Source organism: Gracilinanus agilis, chromosome 6 (assembly GCF_016433145.1).
Source record: "Gracilinanus agilis isolate LMUSP501 chromosome 6, AgileGrace, whole genome shotgun sequence".
Taxonomy (NCBI): domain Eukaryota; kingdom Metazoa; phylum Chordata; class Mammalia; order Didelphimorphia; family Didelphidae; genus Gracilinanus; species Gracilinanus agilis.
Genome location: NC_058135.1, coordinates 282,063,496 through 282,081,317, shown reverse-complemented (window position 1 = coordinate 282,081,317; position 17,822 = coordinate 282,063,496). Strand labels below are relative to the sequence as shown.

Sequence of the window (17,822 nt, the reverse complement as noted above, 5' to 3'; positions counted from 1 at the left end):
CTTCTGTTGTTTTAAGGCTCTACCTCTTCTGCACAGAGGTTAGTGGGTTGGGTTGGGCAGAGTGGAGTTCTGCTTGTTTCCACAGAAGAATGATGTGAAACCTGGGGGAAGGGAAAATTGCGGAAAGTCAAATAATTGCGCAGTAGATCTCAATAAACAACTTCTTGTGCTGCTCTTCTAGAGCATGGGGGCAGGTGGGACAGTGAATACTAAATAAACAAGCCATAGATTAGGGCTTAGACTTCTCTTCTGTTAATTCATCAAATTTTACCTTAATACACTTAAGATCTTTGTATTTGGAGATAGCTGAAACTACCTTGTCACATTACTTCCTAGGCTCAATTTTTATTTTGTGAATGTTAAGCTATGTTGATGAAAGGAAGATTCTAGTCCTTCATTTTGTAGATTATGTGATGCAAAATCCTTAGGACATTTCCATTCATAAACATCCATTAAATGCCTCATATTTTTTAGAACTGAAATAGATCATAATGAGAGAAATATTAAATAGGAAAATCCATATTCTCAAGAATTTGCTCCATTCTCTGACCTAAAAGCAATATTCACACCGAGAAATAAATAGAAAATAGAAAAACATCTTGGGTAGAGGAGGAACCAATACTACTATATCAGATATTAAAATGCTTCATGTTGGCATTTTACATGAGCTGCAATTTGGGTCATGATAAGAAGGAGAAAAGGAGATTTTTCCAATTATATGAGATGGTTTTTGCAAGTATACACAAGTAGATAACATTCATATAAACTGCATGTAACAAATTGAATGTGCTATTTTGGGTGTGAACTAATGTTGAATATATTAGTGGAAAATGGTGGAGGAAGAAGAGAGGAATCTTCTAGAGAAGACCAAAGAGGGAGGAATCAAGGAGAGAGCTAGACCTTGGTGAGGAGAAGATCCAAGTCCATCAGAGATTCATATAAAGAAAGAGAGAGAGAATGAGTGGCAATGTCAAGGAGTTTTTCAATGTAGAGAAGGGAAAATAGATCTCAGACTCAAAAGACTTTGTTTTCTTCATTGATATGAAGCCAATTCAATATTAGAGATAGTAGTGGAGCAGGAACCATGGGAGGCCAAAAAAAAACAAAAAACAAAAAAACAAAAAGAGAGAGAAGAAATGTGTTGGAAAAGTCTCTTTAGGAAAGGAATTAGAAATTCATCCTCTACTAGGCTTTCAAATTGAACTTCCCAAAGTACCTATCTGATCATGTCACTCTCTCACTTCCCTGCCACCAAATCAGTAAAGTGCAGTATCTCACTATTTTCTACAAAATCAAATAGAAATGTCTCTCTTTGGCTTTTAGAGATTTTAGTAATCTCTTTTTACCTTTCCAGTCTTCGTACACCTTGTGCTCCATCCCCATACTCTGTCATTCAGTGACTCTGGTCTTCTGGCTCTTTCACCTGTGTTACTCTGTACTCCATGTCAGAACATTTTCATTAACTTCCCCCTCATACCCAAAATTCATTGCATCCTCATTTTACTTCTGAGCTTTCTGCTTCTTTCAAGTCTCTGATAAAGTTTTAATCTTTGTATGAAAACCTTTCCCAGTCCTTTTAATCTTAGCAACTTCTTTCTCAGAATACCCATAATCTATCTTAAACACACACAGACACACATATATGTTTATATATTGTTTGTACGTAATTCATTCCATGTCATTTTTTCCATTAAACTGTGAGATCTTTGAGAGCAGAGGCTGCCTTTTGGCTTCTTTTGTAATCCTAGAACTTAGTACCATGATTGTTGCATGATGCAACAGGTGCTTAATCAATAGTAATTCACTGACCAAACATAACGTTTCTACAATGTTTTCTCATTTGAGGTTAAACAACAAAATTTGTAGGTGACCCAGTCCATATTATTATGTGATTTTATCCAGCTACTCTCAGAAACATGCAAGAAGATAGAACCTGAATGATTGGAATAATCGAGAATAGTTGTTTGGCAAGCCATGATTGGATATAGGAAGATGGAGTTAAAGGACTGATAGAAGAGGAATGTATAGGATTAAAATACAACAGGGTACCTGAATCAGTGGGGATATATCCAAGGATTTACTGTATATTACTGAAACCTCAGATATAAAGGAAGCCTGGCTGACTCCATTAATAATGTAACTTTCTTGTACACACACACACACACACATATAAAAAGTTTAGTTGATAAAAACAATAAGAAATGACCAACATTAAATACAGTAACATAAAGTACATAGTATATTATAATATAGTAATATATTTTTCATTTGGGAATATGGAATTTTAAAGGAGAACTAGCACCTCTGGTGTGGGGGTTTGCTGAACCCCTTTCATGGATGCTTATCCATCTTTTATGTCCACTTGGAACTCAACTACTTTCTGTGACTCCAATAATAGCATGCACAATAGATCACAAACTGTTAAAACTATCTTGACAGATGGACTCCACCAAGTTGAAGACAACCAAAATGCCATAGCTGCTTTGGTGAGTTAGGGGTTGTGTCTACCTCAAGCATATGAAGACTCCCCCCTGGCTGAATGGGCAGAGGAGAATAATTTGTTTCATCATCCATGAAAGTGGTTGAAACAGGCATGTTAGAACACTTAGAGATTGGCCAGACATTGAAAATATCAGTTATCCAAAATATCCCAGGCCATCACCAGTCATTCTGGCTTTTGCCTTGGCAGTGGACTCTGATGACTGGAAGAGAAAGTGATTCTGAAAAATTTTGCAACTCACTTCTCTACAATTCCTGCACAAGTGAGGCCATTATTCCATGTTGTTACTGGTCCTCTTTGAAAACCAAGGACAAATAATAACTTTCCATCCCTTTCTGGGTCTCAAAAGGAGATGAATCATGTATTAGACTGGAGAACTTCACTGTTACATCTTGTACTTACTTGATGGGTGTTTGAAACTTTGTGAACTGTTTTTATTTTCTGGCACTTTCCCAATTTCCCAATTTTTTCACTTTTCCTCATGGTAAACTATGGGCAAGTAAATAAATGGATTCTGAATCAGTGGACATGTATGCCCCTTTGTAATATACTAAAGGGTGGAGGTTGGGAAAGCAAGTTGGTAACAGCCAAAGCTAGTATGGTGGCCTAGGAATGTAATGAAGGATGGAAGGTGTGTAGACAATGGTAAGAATGAAGTAAGGGTTGAGAATGTAGAAAGCATGGAGAGAGATGTCATGCTAAAGGATTATGATCAAAATGTCAGAATTTTTAAGAATAGAACCTGAACACATGTAGTTGAGAGTTTTGGCAAAATAGTCAATGCCAGAAGAAACCAGAAACAAAGCAGAATCTAAATCTACAATATAGGAACTAATAAGGGTTTCTTAAACTCTCCATGAAGAGAGTCAGATCTACACTTTCAGAGACTCCTCAAGGTAACAAAAAGGACAAAGTTATAAAAGTTTTAATTTAGGAAGGAGGTGAATTGGTTATGAGTTAGGATTGGATAAGGCTTGTTGCTGGGGGCTTGCAGAGAAGCAATAGGGCAGTGATGGTGAACCTTTTAGGGATGGAGTTTTTGCCCCCCCCCCAACTCCCCGCCCAAATGACCAAATGCCATACTTGTCCCCCTCTGAGACTGTGTGCTGTGTCCTCCCCTTCTTCCCTCCCCAAGTGCTGGGAGCACCCTGCCTCCCCCTTACCCCATGTAGGGGATGAAGAAAGCACTCCCATTGGTCTGCTGGGTGGAGGTGTAAATGATGTGAAAAAATATCATCAGGTGCAGTGGAGAGGGGGGAGGGAGTAGTTCCACCAGAGTCACTCTGGCTCTTAGTAACAAACTCTGATGGGGGGGTGGCTGTGTGTCCTCTGAGAGTGCTCTATATGCCATCTTTGGCACCTGTGCCATTGGTTTGCTATCACTTGCCTGTGAGAGTGTCTAGGGAGCCCTTAATGGTGGCAATATGATAACAAGCTAAATGTATCAATAAGGAAAGTAACTTTTATATCTCTCTCTATTTTTCCTTCTTTTTCCCTAGTACTTTTGATTTAATAAAATTTCTAATTTGATATCAGTCTCATTATTTTCACTCTTAAGTCTATAGCAGTGATAGTGAACCTTTTAGAGGAGTGCCAGGGTCTTCCCCCACATAACTCCCCAGACTAGGTGCTGTGCCTCTCCCTGCCACAAATGCCAGGAGTGCTCTGTACCCCTCTTTATGCCACACAAGGGAGGGAGAAAGCACTCCTATTTGGCTCTTGGGCAGAGGGGTGGGTGATGTGAAAATATGCAATCAGGTATGGTGGAGAGGAGGAAGGGAGCAGCTCCACCTGAATCCCTCTGCTTTTCTAGTAACAAAATTTTGGTGGGAGGGCACCTGCATGCCCACAGAGAGTGCTCTATATACCATCTTTGGCAACTGTGCCATAGGTTCGCCATCACTGGTCTGTAGCATGAAAGGCTCTTCTTTAGGTTTGCTATCTCTTTTAACTGTTTCTAAACAGATAAGACTATATTTATGATTTCAGCAGTAAGGAAGGTCATTAAAAGGGTTAGGGCTCTAGTAAAAACAATATCCTGATATAGGGAAACTAGACAAAACGGATCTGCATTAGTTTTTTCTATTATTCATTATCAAAAGATTAAAAAATCAATAGCTCATATTTGTACAGTAACAACTATTTGCCACATATTATGCGAAGCACTTCAAAATTGTTATCTCATTTGATTTTCATGACATCTGTGGAAGGTAGGTGTTGAATTTATTCTCACTTTAAAGATGAGGAAACTGAGGTAAAGAGATGTTAAATCTTGAGGCTTATGAGGCATGAACTTCATTGCATATACTGAGGTAGAGTGGAGAAGTAGGTTGTTACAGTTGAGAAATTTAGAGAACTGGGCTATTAGTGTATTTGAGAGAACTTCAAGATGATCCTCATACAAACAACAGAGTATTGTTGGAAAGAAAGAGGTCTCAGAGTTTCCCTAATCTTTGAAGTAGGTACAAATAGTTAATGTAATTAGTTTTTATCACTTCACTGAAGTGTCACATCCACCATCTGATGTTTTCCTTCTGAAGAATTCTAATGTTCTCCCTTCTCCCCATCCACGTACCATATAGGAAACAGAGGGTAAACCTATTTATTGTATCTATACTTTATATTTCCCTATGTCTGATGCATAGGGATGATTCATACAATGTGAAGATCCTAGGAAATCTACTTCCCTCAGGAAGCATCAGTTCTACAGACATTACCAAAAGGAAGATTTCTGTTACTAGGCCCTTTAACTCTGAACACCTGATTTTATAGGGAAGGTCTTCATATTCCCCAGGTGGTTGAGATTTCCTTGAACTCAGAGGGAGATCATTGGAGACATCTGAGTGGGCCAAGCAAGTATAAAATCCCATGAACTATTAGTCCCCTTTTCAAACTTCTCATTCTTTGTTGAGGTCTACAGCCTTGCTCTATTTTTTATTACAATGAAAGCCGCCTTTCTGGGATTAGGAGTCCTGTGCCTTTTATTTTATCTCATTCAAGCTCGTATTAGATTAGGTAAATGAATGAATTTTGCCTCTTTATTATTTGCCTCTGTCTCTATTGAGTGGTTTTATGTTAAACTGTTAGTAACTAGGTGCCATTCTTGGCTTTCTCTAAGTTGTAGAACTAGGATAACAAGGGATTTTTTTTGATGTAATCTCCTCTATTCTCAATCTGTTCTCTTTGTGTTTTTTAGCCATTGGGAAAGGTTTAATTTGCCATGTTATATATGTTATATGGAGGATGGCCTTTGCTATTCTTGCTCATTGAGATTCTTTATATGAGCTGTTCTCTCCTGGATTATTCCTTGACCCTCTACAGTCCATTTCTATCCCTGAGAGAAACACTTGATTCTCATGGTTTATATATTAGAGTATAGAGCTCCAATTCCCTGTTTATATTTCCAAATCTTTCCTCTAATTTAAGGTTAAATTCATTGTTTCCAGTTGCTGGATGAATCATTCCCTTTGGTTGTCTTCTTGCCCATCACATAAGTTGTCAAGCCAGGTCATTTATGTTTCTATTTCTCTTTTCCTTAACAATGAGCCCCTTTTCTGAACTATTTAGCTTCTTCAATAATCTCACACTTTTCTTTGAGTATTTGTAGTCCTACTTTAGGCTTATCTTTCTTACATCTAGTCAGTCGAATAAGTTCATTAGTGCCTTGAAAATTTTTTTCCTTTACTTTCCTACTGCCTTCTGCCCAGTCCGTCTACTTGTTCAGCACCATAATTATCCCAGAGTTATTTCAGTGTTTTTCTAACTCCTCTGACTTCCTCCATTTTCCCTTATTCATATTCTTTCTATTCATAGAAACACTGATTTATGACTTTATTCTCCAGTGTCAAAATGTTAGGCACATCCTAATTGCCCACTAATGATGTATAAACTATTCATCTTGATATTTTCTAACCTTTAGTTTTTGATTCAAACCTACTTTTCCTGGTTTCCTAAATAAGTTAACTTGGCTTCATCAAGGCTGTATACTTGCTAAACGAAATTTGAATATCACTTTGATTCTAAAATATGACTACATTTTATTTTCAATGAGACTGATCCCTGTGAAAATAGGGGATTTTAATCTTGTATATAGTTCCCTTCCCCTGTGCCCAGTGAAGTTCTCAGCACATTGTATTCATCCTTCAAATTGTGGCCAGTGGATTGGAATATATATTGGTGTGGAAGTATAAAATATATTGGTATGGAAGTATAAAAAGAAGAGTAGGGCCAATTAGAATTGTTGAATAAGTGGCTGCTTGTGAAGCATGAAGCTTCCCATGGGAATAGGGTAGAGAAGACTGAGCTAAAATCACATCTACTTTTGGTAGGAGTGGGGGAATGTTAAGGCTCTTTTCTACTTCAGCTCGGTTCCAAGCTTCTTGGGAAGGTATCCAAGTTTCTTCGCCCTCTGAAGTAAGGCTCTTCACAAATGTTAATCATTTTTAAGACAGGAGAACTTCAGAGTTGACATCTTTCTTACAGAGCAGTCTTTTCCAGAAGAGACAGTGGTAGAGAGTCATTGTTCTCTTTTCTCAGAACATAACCAATCAACTTTTCTCCTGAACAGATATAAGAAGGGCATGTTTCTAATATTTATTTCAGATACCTGAACTCCTAATTATAAACACTCTTATTGAATAATAGGCTTTTTTTTTCTTAGTCCATGTTGGCCAACTCTTTATCTTTAGATAGTCAATGTTTGGCACATAGTATTGAATAAAGGTTTGTTTAATGCTGGTTGCCCATTCCTTGAAAGTACTATTTCCTTCTTTTTATAGGTGAGAAGTATCTGTTTTTCCCACCAGTCTCCCCTTCATATATTAAGAAAATAAAAGAAAAAATCCCTCAATATAACTAACTCAGCAAAACAAATCTTCCCATCACATGTCCAAAAATGATTTTCCTTTCTCTATTTTAAGTTCAGTTCTCTGTAAGGAGGTGAATGGCACATTTCACCTTCATTCTTTTTAACTCACTTGTCATATTGATTGGCATTCTAACCTCTTTTAAGTTGTTTTTCTGTAGAATATTATTGTGATGCCACTGAAATACTTTACTCTGCTTCATTTCACAAAGATCTTCTCTTTGGCAAATACTTTTGGTTCCCTCTCTTGGGAAGAGCTTGGTGCCGGACACTAGCAATATGTACAACAAAATCCACCAATCATGATTCACACCTTCTTAGAGATTCTATTAAGATAGAATAGAAATGACCCAGATAGGAATGAGTGTCAGTTCGAATCTAACTGTGCTATTTTCCCACTGTTTCCCAACATGCTATATTTCTTATACAGAGATTTAGTGGCAATGTGAACCTTGACCTGGATTACTTTTCCTCCCTAAAGCTCAGTTTCTTTGGTAAAAAAGGAATAATTTACAAAATATTCCATCATAATAGATCTTTTTTCATTTCTAAATAATTTCTTCTTTCCATAGAGTCATCCTTAGTAAGGATGAAAGCTAGGAGTGGCACAGAGGCAGTTCAGTGTTATACACCCAAGTCCTAACTTCATACTTCACAAAGGGAAGGAAGCATATCTTCCTCTTTCTTTGGTTCAAAGAATGACTGGGAAAATGAGCGTCATATAGCACCTACCTTTCTGGGTTCTTAGGACTAAGCAAGGACATGTAGATAAAACAAACCGAAAACTTTGTAGCACTATGTAAATGAGACCAGATACTATCATTTCTATGAACTAGTCTTTGGCTGCCCTTTGCTTTCCTCTGCAAACTACTGCTATATTGGCTTTGGTGTCTTCTTAGGGCCATTGGTTAGAAGAAATCAGTGGTTGGCAATTAGTAGATGCTAAATAAATGTTTTTGACTTACTGGTTTCAATAAATGCTAGATACAAATTGTCTTTTCCTCTTTCCCCCAGTGACGGTGACCTGTACACTTGAAACATTCAGGGTGTCAGTGTATAAAGATCTGTTTGGTGATGGTATACTTGTGAAGCCTGATGAACTGATGCTTGGGTTCAATTGTGGAGTTAACGGGGAGACGTTGGATATGTTTGAGCTATTTTATTCTGTGGCAGAGTGTGAGATTGAGTTGGAGGTAAGAGGTGGCCACAATAGTCAATTCTGTTTGAATCCTCTCCATACATAACTAACATAGTAAAGAAGAAAACAAACTGAATTTCCTACTGGGTGATAGTGTAATTAAGGCCATGAGGCCAGCCTGGGAAGAAGATGATTAACCAATGTCCTGCATTTACTGAGTAACTCTGTGGCCATAGGCAGATGGGTTTCTTTAGCTTGACAAGGTTACTTACTTCCAAAGCTAAAAAGGCTAATGGAGATAGCTTTGGGGTTGGGGTGCTGAACTAGATGGCATATAGTACAGAATGGCAGGCCCAGATTCACAAAATTGAGTTTATATTTAGTCTCAGATACTCTCTGTTGTCTTGGGAATGTAATCGACTCTATGTCTGCCTTAGTTTCTCTATCTGCAAAATGGGGAGGATAATAGCGTCTAATAAATGAAATATTTTATAAATCATTCACATTTTTTCCTAAGGAAATTAAATCTCAAGGAAATTAAATAATCGAGGTAGATATTGCTTACTATATCACTGAAGTAGAAATGTAAAGTGATAGGGCAGGTTGAGTTTTTTTTTTTTTTTTTGGTGCAAATCAAATGAGATAATATCCTTCTCTTTGATTATCTTTTGTCTTTGTATCCCTTAGCACAGTGCCTGCCACTTAGTAGGCCTCAAAAAAAGGTTAGGTAACTACCTGAACTATAAGAAGATTGGGCACCAGCTCGATTGAGCTTCATTATTTTGCCTGAGCACTCTTGAGGATCTCTGTGTGTGCATATGTGTGCTTGTGTGTATATGCATGCATGTGCATTGAGGGGGCCCCAGAGTAGAGAATTTCTGAACTCTTATTTTCAGTCATCTTAGCCATTTGGAATGCGGTAGAATTAGTTCAGATCTATGCTATTCTGATGTAAACCCAAGAGACAATACTGATTACTCAGGGAAGAACCTCTATTTGGAAAGCTCAGTATCAAATGGGAGCTGAAGTTGGCTTTTGATCACTTCTTCAGTCTCTCTCTTACCAACCTCAGATTGTGGCTTCCCTCTATCAGACATACCACTAAACCTGATAGTCAAGCTTTGGACCTACAGTCCTGACCATATCAGAGATTGCCCTGAGCTGTCCCAAATGAGCTTGAATGCTTTGAGTCCCTATGTTCCTAATACCCTTACCTGGAAATTGTTCCTCAGGATTGGAATGATGCGGTGTTGAAAATGAATGCTTTCAGAGGCTGCTTATCTGCCTGTGAGCCAAAGGCACTTATTCTATGGCTTTTATATTATGAATTGAAGGGCTTCTCAGTTGGGACACCTTCCCTCATTTTTCTGAGATTAATTTATTCAACAAAAATGAAGCACTGATTATTATATGTCTGGCATGGAGCTGGAGATACAAAGGCAAAAATATATATTTCTCACCTTTACATTTTTTAGGGGTAACTAAATAAGTAAAATATATGTATTTGGGGGATATAGAGATCAAGTGGTCTGTTGCAAAGAAGCAAAAGAGATTTGGAAAAAAGCCAAGGATTCTGTGAAGAGGGAGACTTTTCCAGGCATTGGGAAAGTCTGCAAAATGTAATTTCTGGGCAAGAAGAAGTGGGCTAACTTGGATGGGGTTGCTTATAACATAGCTAGGAGAAGAATCAGCAATAAACTTATGTAATTATACCCACTTGGTGTAAAGATATTAGACCATTAAGTGATCTATAAATTAGGGAGAAATGCTTGTGCATAATCTGTAAAGGAAGAAGGAGCTATTGAACCTTCTTGAACATTGGAGAGCCATGGCCAGACCTATTATCTAAAATTTCTGTTGGACAGCTGTGAAAGGAAAAGCATGAAGTTGGGTGACAATGAGATGGTTTGCAGCAGTCTAGGCTGGTGGATGAATCAGGGCCTTGATTAAATAGTATGAGTGGACTGAGTCCTTCTCTCATCTATTAGCGTTTTGCCATTAATAATTATGTAAATAATGGAGCAAATGGGACAGATGGATTATGTCTTAAGGAAATCAATGATATTTGGCATGAAAAAAGGTGTAAGAAAAGAAAAAAACAAAGGGAGACTTCAAATCTGTATGTTCTAAAAGAGGGCAGCACCTTTAACAGAAATTGGAAGTTAAGGAGAAGGATGGCTTCCTGGGAAAGCTAGGTGTTCTATTTTGGAATGTGGAATTGGATAAGATACTAATGTAGAAATGATGGGGAAAAGGCAATTGGGGTGGGTCTAGAGTTCAGGAGGAGGAATTAGAGCTGGAAAAGTAGACACTAGAAGCCAATTATATTGAGAAGATTGAACACATGAGCTAGTGTGACAGGGAGGAGAAGATAAATATTCATCATTTTGAACTGTAGTCATATAAAGATGATCTTTCAAAGGAGATTAAAGAAAAAATAACTGCAGAGTAGAAAGAGAAGCAGACAAGGGCAGCACCATGAAGAGCCAGGTAGGGAACCCTATTTTGTCTCCTGAGGAAATTATATAGAGTGATCAGGAAGGACTGAGGAAGTGAGTGTGTTTGGTAACTAATTCATTGTGGGTAAACTTGGAGAAAAGCAGTTCTGGTGAGTGGTAGAGTAGAAGCTAAATTTCAAGGTCTTGAGAAGGGAGGAGGAAATGAAAAATTGGAACAATTGGTTTTATAGGTAGTGAAAGGGATGAGAGAAACAACCATAGTACATCTTGAAAGGGACTATCACACAAAGTGAAGGCTTTTTAAGGCTGGGGGAATTCTAGCCTATTTGACAAATAGGCGGTGAGATAATAGAATAAGGATGAAAGTAAATTATGGAGAATGAAAATGGATTACAAGGTAAATCTGGGAGGTGATGGGGTTAAGGGAACAAGAAATAACATTTTGAAGTCCTTTCATCTAAATGCTTTCTTTGTGTTTTAGTCTTATGAAACATATGTGATCTATAGAGTTAGTTTCTATTATAGCCCAAGGAGCAACCTTTTGGGCCGTTCGGCATTTGATATTCCCTTGTCCTGCACAGTGTTCAGGTAAGAATTATACCTGTGAGTCTCTGTTAATATTCTTCTTATTGTCAAGTTTGTCTCATCACACTACTAAAAAGCCATCTTGACTAATTATTTCTCTCTCTTATTAATGTTTTTCCATTAATCATTGTGTAAGTGTAGGACTGTCACTGAAGAGGCAAGATGATAGCACAGAAAAGTACTGGATTTGGAGGCAGAAATGGGCAGATCCAGGGAAGAAAAAACTATTTCTTTAGGTGCATGATAGAGTAATTTTCTTCTCTTGTACCTCATTTCCTCTTTAAAACAAAGGGACTTAATACTCCAAACATTTATTAAATTCCTATGTGCATGGTACTCTTGCTAGCTACTAGAGGTAAAAAAAAGCTTCCCAAAAGAGCATCCATATTCTACTTTGGAATAATATCCCAGGGCCTTTAATAAATCTAATATTTGTGATGGCCCAATGTACGATGTCCAACTTCAGCATCCATGAGGACAGATTTTAAAGCTGAGAAAACTGAAAGGAAGGCTGAAAGAAGGGCTGAATCTTTCTTCTGAGGAATTAATAACATGACCACATTTCCAGATGTGCAATAGCTCCTTGAAATTTAAAGCCCTTCTAAGCTTAAACCTTACCCCTTTTTTAGCCTTTTTAATAAGTTATTTCCCAATCATATAGAACAGAAATTCCTGCTTGTCTTCCCACTGTATCCTATTTTCTATGACCATGTAAGGAACATACACCTTCCTCAATTATTCTCTTTCAAAGCTTTGATTTCCTTCAAATCTCTATTTAATCATGACTATATATAGGACATACCTCTAACCCATCACAAAACAATAGCTTTTTTCTATTTCAAATAAGCATTTCAAAATATGGTGTGTGGTATATGTGGTAAAAACAAGGTACTTGAAGTCAGAAATGATTACATTTTTCTCTTAGAACACTGTATATGGTAGTCACTTAGTGGATTTTCCTAGGTTGATCATAATCTTGAGATACTTATTTCCCCAGGTCTAAGACACCATATTTACCAAAGTCAGATAAGCATGTTCCTGCCCTACCACCACAGGAAGATGAAGAAAAGGATGTCAGGAGAATGCAGCCTGGTCCTGCTGAACGGAATCAAGAAGTAGCTACTTTCCTGAAGCAAAGAAAGCGCAAGGTCACTTTTGCAGAAGAGATTGAATCTTGGTAAGGAGATTTGATGTCAACTATTTAAGGAGATCTTGGACAAATGACTCATGGCAGAGAGCTCTGTAGCTTTAGCCTTTTGACCTCAAGGAACTTGCTGAGTCTAGTTTGGATGGGAGACAAGAGGGAGTTTGACATACTGGAAAGGGAATTGGCTTTGAAGGTAGGGAGACCTGCTTCCAAGTCTTATCTCTGATGTTTGTTGGCTCTTTAATGCTGGGCAAATCATTTACCTTTCCAGGACTCTGGACAATCCCCTCCACAAGTTGGAGAGATACTACTAACTTTTATATTGAAGTTTCCTAAAATAGAAATTTCCTGTGTTAATGGAAGCACTGGCTGTATCCCCAACTCTTAAGATCAGAGAAATATATGCAGAAAAAAGAGAATACTATGTAGAATGGCTGCATGCTAGAGAAGTGATAAGAAAAAAGGAAGGTTAATGCTATGATGGACATAGAATTTGAGGTGGTAAGGGGAAGTGGTCTTTCCTTATTGGGAATGAGATTAGATAAATATTCCTTTCTGTTGTCTTACTAGGCTAGCCAATAGTATGATATGTTTTCTAATCCCATATTTTCCCACAGGAACTGGTTCTATTTCACCATCTTGACTCTGAGCTCTATAGTCTCCTGCTTTATATGCTGTGGAGATATTGGGCTCTTTGCCTCCTGAAATCTTACCAAGAAAGCAGCCACAGAATAGCCCTTACCAGAGAAGTGTGTGAGCCTCACAATTCTGGTTCCAGACTTTGGAAAGTTGTCATCATCTAAGCTTTCCTTCATGAGTTTCTCAATGTGTTTTTAACATTCATTTTTAAAAAAAAATGAACTGTGCCAATATTGCCCCCTTCTTTTATGATCTTTGTACACGAGGGAGGCTATTTGAGTTTTAAATAGATTTTAAGAGTATGTGTATATTAAACATTGTAATGTGTGCATAACATGGATTGCACATTAGGTTATATGTATATATCATCTCTGATTTGTTGCTAATTTAATAAATCTGATGTGTATGCCTCATCTCTAATTTGTTGCTAAATTATTTAGATGATTGAGAGAAAGCATGGAAAGATTCACAATGAAAATATGGGCATTATTCTTTGTCCCTGAAAAATAGAACAGGAATTACCTTTCCTGATTATTAATTCATCTGATGAAAAAAAAGCATCAAATAATAGCTATCAATGATAGCAATTCTGTCTGGTGCTAGGCTGGTAATCTTTATTTTGTCTGCTTAGAGACGTCCAAGAGAGTCTGCCTATGGATGTCTTTAACTATGTTATATAGGGATTCCATGCTGCAAAAAAACCTGGCCCTGGAATAATTATTTGCTTCCCCAAAATATCTGTTATTATCAACATAACAACTATGCCCATAGTTTTATTCTATGGCTCTGCAGAAAAGGAATGGCTTTCTTCTCCTCCAAACCTGACCTTTTATAATCTTAAATTGCAAGGAAAATGATGGGGCATATATGAGAGATGTTGTCCCTGGCATGCCCAAAAGATATCTCATGAGTAGTTTTCCTTTATCTTTAGAAGAGTGCATTAATTGTTTTATTTTTGTTTTATTAGCTACACTCTCTATGGGGCTAGCATCTGCCTTGGTCTAGTATAGGAATGAAATTTTGAAAAGGTAGAGAAAGTAAAAGGGGACCCAGAGAATTCACGGGATTCCATCTTGTGTGCTTGTCCTTTAGTCTTCCCCAAGAAATTGTAAGGATTCTGTTTATAGCTTTTCCTCTCTGTAAAAGATTGCTTTGATTCTCTTTTTTTTCTGTTGTACTTCTGCCTTCTCAAGTTGGCAGATGGGACAAGATAGAGGGAGGGGGAGGGACATATGGGTATAGTTTTGCCCTGTTTTGTTGGGTACCTTTTGAAGAAAATTGAGACCTAGAAAAGCTGAGGATACATTTATTTTGCTTTCCTGGTAGCACTAGGTCAGTGTAGGTATGATCTGCTTTTCTCTAGACAGTGGAAGCTTTACTTTATTTTGATGAGCTTCTATTTTTCCACATACTTTTATAAGGAGAATGGGTTGGATTTCATCACAGGGAGAATGAACTAAAATTTAAATTGTTCCTTTACTAAACATGTGATTGACTAGCTTTATTAAATAAAGCTAGTGTGATCTCACTGCTTATTCTCTTTTTTGGCCATCCTATTCCACTGTTCAGATTCTTTCTATGCCTTATGACCAAAATTAGGTTCAAATTCCTTCTTTCTCCTGATATTAGTGCCTTTAAATATTATCCTTATAGTTTCTTTTTCTGTGTCTTCCTACTTCTCTTCTTTAAGTGCTCTCTGGTGTAGTCACAAGAAGAGCACATTCCCTCTTAACTTTCCCATTAGTAACCTGTTGTTCACCAAGTATCCCTTTCAATGTTAATATATATGTATATATACATATATATATACATGTCATGCAAAACACTTCCATACTGGCCATTGTCGTAAGAGATAAGTTATATAAAACAACCCCCCCCAATAAAACCATAAATACACTGATATGAAAGATGACTCCAACAGTTCTTTCCCTATGGGTGGATAGCATTCCATGTCATAAGTCTTTTAGGACTTTCCCAAGATCTTTTCATTGCTGAGTAGCCAAGTTATCACCCAATATTGCTGTTACTCTGTACAATGTTGTCTCAGTTCTGCTTATTTCACTCTGCATCATTTCATGCAAATCTTTCAAGATTTTTCTGAAATCATATTGCTTATCATTTGTTATAGCACAATAGAATTCCTTCAACAACATGCACCACAATTTATTCAGCCATTCTCCAATTGATGGACATTTCTTCAATTTCCAATGCTTTCTCACTACAAAAAGAGCTACTATGAATATTTTTGTACAAGTAGGTATTTCTCACTTTTTATTATCTCTTTGGAATATAGAGCCAGTAGTTATTTTTTTTTCATTTTAAGCATATTTTAAGCCTCTCATATGGGCCACATATTGCTGATACAAAGATGTCACCTCCTAAAGAGATGTATATTTCATTTGGGTGGTTTGGGGGGGAAGTATACAGATGAAATAATTGTGTTGGGTGGAGAAGGCAATAGGAATCAGTAAGGCCTTTTATAAGATGTGACATATTTACAGAAGTTAAATATAAGAAAGGCAAGTAGTTTGAAAAGGAAGAATTAGAGAGGATTTTGGTACACTAGAGGCAAGAAAGAAGATGGAAAATTTTTATTTTGATTTAATTAATGCCATTTTGTTTTAAACCTCCATTTTGTGGCTGAGTAGTTATGTAAATTATCTTTTTGTAAAGAGATGAGTACTTCAGTGGCATAATTTAGTAGGGGTAGTAAACATGATTTCAGAAAAAAGGTACAGTAAGTAGAAATAATATAAAAGAGAGCCAGGAAAATAGTAACTGTGCTCAAAGACACCAAAGTGAAAGAATTAAAATAAATGCTTATTATCTATTTATTTAATAATGTTGAATCCAGTTCCTGTGTCAATTGCTAAGTTAAATGTAAAGAAAAATAGATAATAAAAATATAACAATGGGAGTATTTATTATGTTCCTTTCACATGTAAAAGAATACACCTAGTAGTTCAACAAAAGTCAAGAACCTGAAAAGAATTTTTGAAAATCCAGATATTATAGATCTCTGTTTATACTGAGTGGGAACAGAAAGGCATTCATATACCTCTAAGTTGTGCATGGCATGTGCATGCAAATTATTGTGATCATGGTATCAATATTTTACCAAAACTCTAGGTGGGTATGAGTAACCAATATATTTAAATAACCATTTTACAATACAAATGATAGTTCCTACAGGCCCCTCACAAAAGCATTAAAACCAAGAAGGGCCAAGTAGAGGTTCATTAGAGTATGTAGTAAAAAGACCAAAGGGGGAAAATGTGTTATATCAAAAAACCAACTGACCTGGAAAGCATTTCTAGACAAGATAATCTAAGAAAAATTGAGGACCCACAAACCATGACATAGAAAGTTACTAGGCATTTTATTCCAAGAAATCATTAGAGAGAACTGCCCAGATCTATAAGAAGCAGATGAAAAATAATATAGAGAATCCATTGATCACTTCCCACAAGAAACTCCATATTGAAAATTCTAAGGAATATAATCTAGAGCCAGGAAGTCAATGAGAAAGCTCTTCTCAGGCCTTCACATTATTCATTAGATTGGAAACACAGACCATAAATGGATACGATAAATGCTCTGCAGGAAATTCAGCACACAGAGGCAATATTGGTCGAGTGTTGGATAAGCTCAGTCATCCTGTAAGGCAATTAGGACTATGTCCAAAGCATTACTGAAATGTGCATGCCATTTCCCAAGCAATAACACTATTAGTTTTAATAGATGTAGCCCAGTGGTTCTCAAACTTTTTTGGCCTACCGCCCCCTTTCCAGAAAAAAATATTACTTAGCCCCCTGGAAATTATTTTTTTAAAATTTAATAGCGATTAATAGGAAAGATAAATGCACCTGTGGCCATCACCACTCCCTGGATTGCTGCAGCATCCACCAGGGGGCGGTGGCACCCACTTTGGGAATCACTGAGTAGATGAATTAGATGAAGGAAAGAAGAACCAGACTCGAGCTTGCAAAATTCAAAGAGGGTCTTTTTTGATGGCAGAAAAGCAGAAACTAAGGAGGTAGTCATAAATTGGAGAATGGCTGAAAAAAATCTTCATGCATTTAAAATAATGAAATGAATTGAGTTGTATGAGAAGAGGCAAGGGAAAGTTGCAGAAAAAAAATTGGGAATATTTGCACTAACTGATGCAGAGCAACATAAGCAGAGCCAGAACAATTCACACAAAAATATGACAAAGATAATCAACTTTTTTTTAAACATTTATTAATATTCATTTTTAACATGGTTACATGATTCATGCTCCTACTTTCCCCTTCACCCCCCGCACTTCCCCCACCCATGGCCGATGCACATTTCCACTGGTTTTGTCATGTGTCCTTGATCAAGACCTATTTCCAAATTGTTGGTGGTTGCATTGGTATGGTAATTTCAAGTCCACATCCCCAATCATGTCCACCCCGACCCATACGTTCAAGCAGTTGCTTTTCTTATGTGTTTCCTCTCCTGCAGTC

At 37.1% G+C, this 17,822-nt stretch overlaps 1 pseudogene; it reads left to right on the top strand.

Moving 5' to 3' along the window:
• Nucleotides 1-17,822, top strand: part of LOC123252741 — a 380,070-nt pseudogene that overhangs the window by 179,634 nt on the left and 182,614 nt on the right.